The sequence below is a fragment of the Staurois parvus genome, unplaced genomic scaffold (genome assembly GCF_062004578.1).
Source record: "Staurois parvus isolate SC_StPar_1 unplaced genomic scaffold, SC_StPar_1.0 ptg000133l, whole genome shotgun sequence".
In the NCBI taxonomy this organism is placed as follows: domain Eukaryota; kingdom Metazoa; phylum Chordata; class Amphibia; order Anura; family Ranidae; genus Staurois; species Staurois parvus.
This window is the reverse complement of record NW_028317929.1, coordinates 3,448,517-3,459,694: the sequence shown is the minus strand read 5'-3', so window position 1 is coordinate 3,459,694 and position 11,178 is coordinate 3,448,517. Positions and strand designations below refer to the sequence as shown.

The window sequence follows — 11,178 nt, the reverse complement described above, 5'->3', positions numbered from 1 at the left end:
CCCCAAAAAATGTCTGAAAACATGAGATACAGGAGATGGAGTGGAAGACATACAGCCTTATTTTTAATTGTACTAGAATAATTTTATTAAATACATTTAATTTTATCGTGGTTGGCACAATGTTATGGATATCTAATATGTGTATTTTTAACTAATTTTAAATAGAGAGATATATGTGTGTGTATGTATATATACAGTATATACAGTCATGGCCGAAATTGTTGGCACCCTTGATATTTCTCCAGGAAATCATGTATTTCTCACGAAACGTATTGCATTAACACATGTTTTGCTATACACATGTTTATTCCCTTTGTGTGTATTGGGACAAAACAAAAAAAGGGAGGAAAGAAAGCAAATTCGACATAATGTCACACAAACCTCCAAAAATGGGCTGGACAAAAGTATTGGCACCCTTTCACAACTGCGGATAAATAAGAATGTTACAAGCATGTGATGCTCCTGTAAACTCACCTGGGGCAAGTAACAGGTGTGGGCAATATAGAAATCACACCTGAAAGCAGATAAAAAGGAGAGACGTTCACTTAACCTTTGCATTGTGTGTCTGTCTGTGCCACACTAAGCATGGACAACAGAAAGAGGAGACGAGAACTGTCTGAGGACCTGAGAACCAAAATTGTGGCAAAATATCAACAATCTCAAGGTTACAAGTCCATCTCCAGAGAACTAGATTTGCCTTTGTCCACAGTGCGCAACATTATCAAGAAGTTTGCAACCCATGGCACTGTAGCTAATCTCCCTGGTCGTGGACGGATGAGGAAAATTGATGAAAGATTGCAACGCAGAATAGTCCGGATGGTGGATAAGCAGCCCCAAACATGTTCCAAAGACATTCAAGCTGTCCTGCAGGCTCAGGGAGCATCAGTGTCAGCGCGAACTATCCGTCGACATTTAAATGAAATGAAACGCTATGGCAGGAGACCCAGGAGGACCCCACTGCTGACACAGAGACATAAAAAAGCAAGACTACAGTTTGCCAAAATGTACTTGAGTAAGCCAAAAGCCTTCTGGGAAAACGTCTTGTGGACAGATGAGACCAAGATAGAGCTTTTCGGTAAAGCACATCATTCTACTGTTTACCGAAAACGGAATGAGGCCTACAAAGAACAAAACACAGTACCTACGGTAAAATATGGTGGAGGTTCAATGATGTTTTGGGGTTGTTTTGCTGCCTCTGGCACTGGGTGCCTTGACTGTGTGCAAGGCATCATGAAATCTGAGGATTACCAAAGGATTTTGGGTCGCACTGTAGGGCCCAGTGTCAGAAAGCTGGGTTTGCGTCCAAGATCCTGGGTCTTCCAGCAGGACAATGACCCCAAATATACGTCAAAAAGCACTCAGAAATGGATGGCAAAGAAGCGCTGGAGAGTTCTGAAGTGGCCAGCAATGAGCCCAGATCTAAATCCCATTGAACACCTGTGGAGAGATCTTAAAATTGCTGTTGGGAAAAGGTGTCCTTCCAATAAGAGAGACCTGGAGCTGTTTGCAAAGGAAGAGTGGTCCAAAATTCCGGGTGAGAGGTGTCAGAAGCTTATTGATGGTTATAGGAAGCGACTGATTTCAGTTATGTTTTCCAAAGGGTGTGCAACCAAATATTAAGTTAAGGGTGCCAATACTTTTGTCCAGCCCATTTTTGGGGTTTTGTGTGACATTATGTCATATTTGCTTTTCTGCCTCTGTTTTATATTTGTTCCAATACATACAAAGGGAATAAACATGTGTATAGCAAAACATGTGTTAATGCAATACCTTTTTTGTGTGAAATACTTGATTTTCAGGAAAAATATCAAGGGTGCCAACAATTTCGGCCATGACTGTATATATATATTCTTTTTTATATTTTTTTAAAAGGTCATTTAATGTGTCTGGTAGTAGCTAGATGGATAGATGTTCATGTTTTTCTAAAATAAAAATTATAATTTAATTTTTTGGTTTAGAAATGCCACAGTGCTTTGTAAACAGATGTCCACATGGATCTGGACAGAACGATATAAGACCAGACATCACTATTCATTATTTTCCAAAAAACCCTGGCCAAATATGTATTTGGCTTCAAAATGCAGGAATGGCCGAACATATGATTGAAAATGTTACAAAATTGATAATAGCAGATAAAAGAGGAGAGAAATTGCACACTTTGAAAAACAATTTTTCATAACTCAAGATTGCAGGAGAACACTAAAGGGGGATGCAGTGCCAACCATTTTCCCACCAATTCCTTCTACTACATGCAGAGAAGACCCATGGGAAAGAAGATTAAGCAGCATAGGAAGAACACCGTAGAAGTGGCACAAGCTGCATTGTCACCACAAACAGTTTGTAATTGTGAATGTCACCAATCCACTAACAGAGAGGTTTTGGCAACCTCCAACGTTAGTACCCAAACCGAGGATTTTGATATTGCAAGCACTATTTCTGAGGAAAGTTACATTAAAATTGCTTGCAAACAGTTAATCTTGACCATTCCTACGTACAATCTTGTCACTCTTTTAATCACAGTCAACACCGGACACCAACAAAGAAATACCATCTATTAGAACATGGAACTTGGGTAATGTTAACACTCCTCTTGAAGTTGAAGATTTGCACAGACCATCACCTCCATCATCTGCTTTGTCACCTCCAATGACAGTAGTTGATGACAATTTGTGTGAAATGGATTCAACCAATGAAAGCAGTAAAAGACCAATTAAAATAAAATTGAAATACTATGTGTATGAATGTTTTCAAGGGTCAGAATCTGAAGCAACAGACAAGTTTGGAGGAAGAAGATTTGGACATCCCTACAGAAAGTATTCTTCCTACTGAAATACAGATTGTGAAAGAAAGAAAATTTGTCGTTTTTGAAAGTAATCTGGACAAGTTACTGTTCAATATGTGCTCTCCCCATGAAGATTGCTTTTCAAGAACAAAGAAAATAGAAAAGCAAATAATTGGAACCTTTCTAGTGGTTTATTCAATCCTGTATCTTACTACATCATGAAAAACTTTGGGAAAGTCAACCAAAAATTAAAAATGTTGCTGCATGAAACATTATAATTTCTGATTCTATAATGCTTTCTGGGTCCAGTTATACAAAAGTAAAAGAGTTCTGCGATTTTTCTGGTATTCAATTTTTTAGCAAAACTACATTCCACTAATTTGAAAGCAGATTTGTTTTTCCAGCCACAGGCTTCCACTGGCAAAAACAAAAGGAGGAAGTGAAGAAGGAATTAGAAGGGAAGCGGGTATTTTTGGCAGGGGATGGACAGTGTAACAGCCCTGGATTCTCTGCTAAGTACTGCACTTATATCTTCATGGACAAACTTACAAGGAAAATTGTTGATTTTGAAGTTGTGCAAGTTACTCAAAGCACTTCCTCAGTTGCTATGGAGAAATATGGATTTCAAAAGTGCCTACAAAGAATTTTGGATAGCAGCTTAGATGTTCACTTTGTAGGTACTGATCGCCACACTGGAATAAGAAAATTGATGACTACACCACCGTATCAAAGCATAAATCATCAATTTGATATATGGCACTATCTGAAAAATTTGAAAAGAAAACTGCTGCAGATTTAAAAAAAAGACATATAAAGTTATTGTGCCATGGGTTGGTCCTATTCTGAATCATTTTTACTGGTGCAGCCATACTTCCAAAGGCAAAGATTATTATTATTATACAGTATTTATAAAGCGCCAATAGTTCGCTCAGTGCTGTACATTACAAAGGGAGACAGAACATGTGACAGAACAATACCAATACAATGCAAAACTTGAGGGGATCAAGGGCCCTGCTCTTTCGAGCTTACAATCTAGGAGGGAGGGGGTGGTGGCACAGGAGGAGATAGTTGTGGGGGATGGCGTGGTAGGAATAGTGGAGGAGGTCGGCAAGTTAGCAGGGGGTGGGGTAGGCTTCCCTGAAGAGATGGGTTTTCAGGGTGCGCCTAAAGGAGAGGAGAGTAGGTGATAATCTGATGGGTTGGGGCAGGGAGTTCCAGAGGATGGGTGACACCCTGGAGAAGTCCTGGAGGCGGGCATGGGAGGAGGAGACCAGGGAACTAGAGAGAAGGAGGTCTTGTGAGGAGCGGAGTGTGCGTGCTGAGCGGTACTTGGATATTAGGTCGGTGATGTAGTTCAAAGATGAACGCTTTATGGAAAAGTGGGAGTCAATTTTATATCATGTTACCCATGAACACCAGTGGAAAGTTGGTGATGTTGAATATTCTTGTTCGCATGCACCTCTTACAAATGAAAATAAAAATGTCTCCTGGATTGAACCAAATAGCCCAGCCTTTGACAAACTGAAAGTGTTTGTATTGGATCCACAAATAAAAAAAGACATTCCACACTTGACATATTTTTGTCAAACTGGTGCTTTGGAAACCTATTATAGCATGATTTTAAAATACCGTTCCAAAAGAATACACTATGGGTATGACTCAATGGAGGCAAGGACCAAACTAGAAGCATTATGTCATAATCATAACGTGGTAAGGAATCCTGCAACAACAACAGCAACAGATGAAAGAAGGGGAAACATTGGTAATGTAAAGAAAGAGCTTGGAGTTTCCAAAGGTATGAAAAAAATGGATTGTGAGAAATGTACAGTATTAGAAGATATCCAATGATTGTGTTTTCCAAATTTTAGGGGACATGATACTCATCTGTGACGGCACTTTAGAGACTTATTGGTCTTCTAAAAATAAGGACATGCCAAAGAATATTGCACCAGAAGAAAGACCGACAACCAATGCTGCCATTGAACTACATAGGACACGCTTTCCAAAGACATCTAAATAAATGTTTGTAACACTAACTCTATGAGACAACTCTATTTACAAAACACTATTAGATGATGCACTTTCTGTAACGCACGGTGAATAACTGAGTGGCCAAGGTTGATGATGCAGAAAACATTAGAGAATGCTTTAACTTTTATCAACACCTTAGTTTTCCCTGTTACCTTCAATTGTTGAACACACATCCCCAAGTCCATCGACTGAAGAAGACAGAGCAATGGAACAACAGGACAATCTACTTTTGAACTTCAGTGGACTACTACTGTAACAGGTTTTGTAACAACACTGTGTTGGCCAATTCTGTTTGAGTTTAGGCTTCATGGTATGCAGTTGTTGTCATTCCGTAACTCTGCAACCACATTTTTATAGCTATGTTAGTCCATATTACTTTATTTCATCATGTGGTGTAAGGTCAACCCTCCTGGCTGAGTGCACCTAGTGTTGCCAGGTACAAATTAACTAGAAGCATTACCATGATCTCTCTAATGATAGCTCATACTGCATTTGAAGTTAATGTAATGTAAAATAAGACGTCTTAATGAACATTTTAAACTCTAAGCCACATGTACTATTTCTACAAGAGACTCGCCTTATGTGAAGCAAAAGTGTGGCTACACATATAACGTTGGTGATACAAAAATTTACATTCAACCTACTCCACTTATGCGAGTGTGGTGGACAACCTATTGAACTAATCTCTGTCCTATATAGTTGAAAAAGTTACCATGAACAATTTCATATGTTCCATAGTACTAATGCTAAAACCTTTAAATGCATTGTGGCCCTTTGTTAATGTTTATCTTCCTCCTCCTTTTGACCCTGATAATGTATATATGATATGTGATAACCTGTCTCCATTTCCATTGTAAAAAAAAAAAAGTTTGAGGGGAAGGGGTAGACTTTACTGCTATCTAGATTTTTGGATACTTGCAATAACCATAGTAATGTCAACTCAGATTTTATAGCCTTGGGTGATACCTTTTCACTTGCTGTAATATGTTGGTAGAAAAACCCTGATTACCCAGTGTACTCCCATTTATTCATAAAAAACCACAAGTCACAATCTCTTTTTTCCTAGGCTTTGGCACCACATCTCTTGCCAATATGGAGGTGGCCTACTATCTAAGTGCAGGCTTGTCTAATTCATAGACCTTTAAAATCTACATTCGGGTAGGTGAGAGGCACAACACTGGCTGTTGGAGACTTTACCCAAGATGGGTTAATCCACAGTTTAAATAATTTCTGTCAAAGCCAATTAAACATTACTGTAGCATTAATGACAGGTTATCTTCACTTTCCACTGTGTGTGTGATTTCAGTCCATTCTTCACCCCTCTATATTATTAATATACAGGATTTATATAGCGCCAACAGTTTGCGCAGCGCTGTACAAAATGAAGGTGGACATTACAGTTACAATACAATTTGGTACAAGAGGAAACCCTGCTCGTGAGAGCTTACAATCTAGGAGATAAAAAATGTGTGGCTGGAGGGAGGGAACACCTAGAGCAGTGGCCACTGGCGGGTGATTTTACTGATTTTACTGGTTTCTCTGATTCAGTCCCGTAGATGGACCTCCACATGATATCACATACAGTATACTGACATCTGCAAAACAGGCTCTTTGGCCACTTTTTTCAATTAAAAAAAAAAGGATCTTTCAAAATTGTTTTTCCCCAGACATCTGCAGCTACGCCCCATTACTATGGCTCCCAATTTGGCACCAATAACCTACACCTTTTCACAGATAATCTATCATCAGTTTTGAAACAAATAAGACTAAATCCAAAATCTTAGAAGCCCTAGGACCGTTGGTCCATCATGGTCTTGATCATTTAAGCAAGTTGAAAAGCTGGATGTTGGGTACTGGCAGTAGATTTGAGACTATCACGTTATACAGTTCTTTACTATGAGAGACCATATAATATAATTAATGGTAGTATACAGGGCAAACCGAACACCACAATGCCTAAATAAAAGTTAACCTGCAGTGGCACCACAATGCTGGTGATACTCAGGTGACCCAGCGTACATATTACATATGTTTTTTATGTGTCCAGACTTATATAGAATTTTCTAGAATGTCAAAATTTTCATAAATACCTTAATCACTATGCCCATCACGATGACAGTTGAGGTCCGACCTGTACGCTTTGTGAACCCCCTTGCCTTTATAAGAGCTATTAGGATCTCACATGGTCAGCTCCTTGTCTATGCTAGATAGGCAATCTTGTTTCATAGGAAACATGACACTCCCCCCCCTCCTCCTTAATTGCCAGTAGACACTAGTGAACTTGGTAATCACACTCTACAAATTGACTTGTATATCACAGGGCTGTTCACAGTTTTGGACATCTGTCTTGAATTGACCAACATAACTGATAATTAACAAGATCAGAGTGCTAACTTGTTGGTCAAAGTCGGGGTGCACAATGTGAACAGATATGGGATAGCACATTGAAGTTTCAATGCTAATTACTTTGTATGTCATTATTCAGCAATATTGGTTGATATCACCTTCTCCATGTCTTAGAGGTTTATTGAAATGTTTTTGCCTCATACTATTTTCATCTCTTGGCTAATATTGTCCCTATTTGCTATGTCAATATATCACTTGTACCTGCCCCTCATAAATGTGGTAGTTGTAGTTCTACTTGATGCTTTTTATCTAGGTATTGCAAGCAGGCTGTTTTACTGTGTTGTTGTCTTGACCTCAAAAGCTCTGTTTTAAATGTATATATTTATTTATTTATTTATTTATGTATGTATGTATAAATCAAAGCTCTGTTTTGAATTTATATATTTTACATTTATTGAAGAGAACTAATAAAAAATAAAAAAGGTCATCAATCATTATTGAGTCAAAATTCCAGATTTACACATAAATAATAACTTTCATTGGTCCCATCTCTAGCATCTGCCCACACAACACCCCCACCCACCACTTCTATCTCACCCATAAGCCTCTCTCCCACAACCCTTCTCTTTCTCTGAAACCTCCCCGCTCACTCTCTCCCTGTTCCTATCCATCCTTCTATCTCTATTTGTTTTCAAGTTTGAGTTATGGAGCTTTTTGATTAGATTATATGCCGAGACGGTTATCCATCATTGATTCAATCAAATTGGTTATTGAGTTAAAAAACACTCTCCAAACTCAAGCATCCTCCTACTCTCTTCTTACACACCATCTCCCTTTCAACTCCCCCCCCCCCCTATCTTTCACTCCCCTTATAAAACATATCGTTCACCATATTTTATAAAATATTATCACTTACAGCAGAGCACCACCCAAAAGGGGAAGTTCCGCTTTAAGCCTTTGTCCCCCATTACCCATTAAGGATTGGCACCTTTGGGTAGCAGGTACCCGAATTTGACAGGTATCAACTCCTACTTCCGGTACAATCGCCTAATTCAATCCGAAGCAGAAGTTGTCCTCCCCGTAGTCTTCTGAGACACGTGACAGGTCCCAAAAGACTACAGATGCCTGGGAGAGAATATTAATTGCACCCCTTATCTTACTGTATTGGTCTTTGAATTCATCTCACTTGCTCAATATATCTTGCTGTGCCTCCTTGTTCCTTGTGCTTTGTATCCATTTTACAATTTATACTTTTAATTAATTACCTCTCTCCACTTCTATTTATATAAAGGTATTGAGATGTCCACTTTGCACAGATGTTTAAAAGAAAATTTAAAATAAAAAAAAAAGAAATAACTCAAACGTACAATTGAAAATAGAATTTATTTATACATGATTACAATTTAGACACAGTATACATTGTATGGGGTGGCGCAGTGGCTTAGTGGTTAGCACTTCTGCCTTGCAATAATTGGGTCATGGGTTCGATTCCCGACCATGGCACCTCCTGCATGGAGTTTGCATGTTCTCTGTGAGTTTGTGTGGGTTTCCTCCAGGTACTCTGGTTTCCTCCCACACTCCAAAGATATGCTAGTAGGTAATTGGCTCCTGTCTAAAAATTGCCCTAGTTTCTTCCCTGGCCATGCAGGTTCTCCTGCATGGTAGGGGTTGGGGAAAGACCTGGCAACCTACCCTGTAAAAATAATTGCTAAGAGAATTCATGGAAAAAGTCACTTACAAGTGACAGTCCATGCAATCGCCAAGGGTCCTATACAACTGAATAGATAGATACATTGTACAGGATAACAAAGTTTTCATTCAAATGCCATGTCAAAGGCATTGTGATCATTTGAAAAAAGAAATCCAATATAAGAACCATCTGGATCCAGAAAGCAGTTGCACACAGAGTTCACTGCACATGATGCAATCACTCTTTTGTTTCCTTTGCCCAAGTACCCATAAATCCAGGATACAAAAGTTCTGTACGATGTTTTCCATAAACGCCTGGATAAATAAATACATAAACTGATTTCCACTAGTGTAATAAAAAATATTAAAAAAATACAGTGTTTTTGGCCTATTTAAAAATATATAACACAGGTGGAAGGTGAAGCATCTGGGCACCACCCTCTGCAACAATCACAGACTGTCAATTTTTCCATTTTTCAAAAACCTTTTAACAAAGAGATAGTGACTACAAGAGCTCTATGCTTTGCCCTTGATAAATGGATTTTTTTTTTTTTTCTAATAACAATTTTATTGGTTTTCATGCAAGTACAAACAGTACAGAAAAAGAGTATATGGGAAAGAAAATAAACATAACAGAGATATACATCGATGGCAAAACTACAAAGGGTCAGGATCAGTTGAATCATATAATAACAGTGTGGAAATTATCAGGGCCTTTTATTTTAGGTCGGCATAGAGGAAGTGAAGGAATCCCACGGGCACCAAATCATCTCAAACACAGCAAACGAACAACCATGTAATGCAGTCAAATATTCCATCTGTCTTACATCAGCAATAATTTTGTACAAAGTCTGCAATGAAGGGGGAGTAGAAGATAACCAACACATAGGAATGCTTCTCCTGGCTGCGGTCAGAACATGTACAGCAAGTTTTCTGGATGGTTTAGGTAGACCCGGGAATGGTAAACCCAGCAAAAAATGTAATGGGTCAAGTGGGAGAGAGATATGTAACAACGATTGCAACAAGGAGCGGACCTCTTCCCAAAAAGGAATAATGGAGCTGCATGTCCAAAAAATATGATAGAGAGAACCCAGGTCTCTACTACAGTGCCAGCAGACAGGAGAAGCACTCGGATTATAAGCATGGAGAACTTCAGGTGTTTTGTACCATAACATCATGATCTTGTATATATTTTCCTTAAAAACCACACAGACAGAAGATCTAGATGCATTTTCCCAAATTTTCTTCCACGTTAATAAATCAATATCACATTGTACAAATTGAGACCACCTACACATGTAGAGGTGAGTGTCATTGGCTAAAGGGGGGGCATCCATAAGAAGCTTATGAATATTAGAGATAATACCCCTTTGATGGGGACCCTGCATACATAAACGTTCGAAGGGAGTAGGCTTCCCCAGAATCAATAAGGGTGATAAGGTAGAAAAAAAATGGCGTATTTGAAGGTAAATATAAAAATGTTGGGGAGGTAAAAGAGCTTTTTTCTGAAGATCCGCGAATGAGCATAACTTACGAGTCACCGGGTGAATCAAGTGACGCAGTTGAAAAAGGTCAGCTACTACCCAGAGGGACATCCGGGATATGGCCATATTGTCTGGAAGGTTAGGATTATAGAGAATATTTGTCAGTGGGGAGCAGTCAGAGGCCAGTGAAAATTTAGCCTTACATTTCTGCCAAACAGTCATAGAAAAGTGCATGGGACCAAGGAATAGGTGGCGGAAGGATGAGACATCCACTGCTGAGGTCGACCAAAGGAGGGAGCATGGATGAGTTGGGGACAGTTGCAAGGATTCGATCTCAGTCCAAGTGTTGGGAGGATGATGGGTAGACCATGACAAGAGAAAACGAAGGTGAGTTGCATAATAGTATGTTATTATATCCGGCGCCCCCAATCCCCCCTAGTGCGCGGAGAGAGCAAAACAGAACGTGCAATCCTGTGCCGCTTGTTATGCCAAATGAAATTCAAGAAAGATTTTTGAAGGGAGTGCAGTTTGGACATAGGAATGGGGATGGGGAGGGTTGCAAACAAATATAAGAGTTTTGGTAACACGGTCATTTTTAATACGTTAATGCGTCCGAGAAAAGAGATGGGCAGGGCATCCCAGTGTTTCAGAGAGCGAGAAATTGCTATAAATAATGGAGGGAAATTGGCTTCATATATGGATTGGTAAGAGGAAGTAAGATTAGTACCTAAATATTTTAAAGAATGGGTGCACCACCGGTAGGGAAAGGCTTCCTGAAGTGAAGATAAAACGGCAGGTGGGACATGTATTGGGAGTGCCTCAGTTTTGGACGTGTTGATTTTGTAG

General features: G+C 39.2%; 1 pseudogene; it reads left to right on the top strand.

Moving 5' to 3' along the window:
* Positions 1-2,731: 2,731 nt before the first annotated feature.
* On the top strand, positions 2,732-4,802 carry LOC149466035 (uncharacterized; annotated as a pseudogene).
* The last annotated feature ends 6,376 nt before the right edge of the window (positions 4,803-11,178 follow it).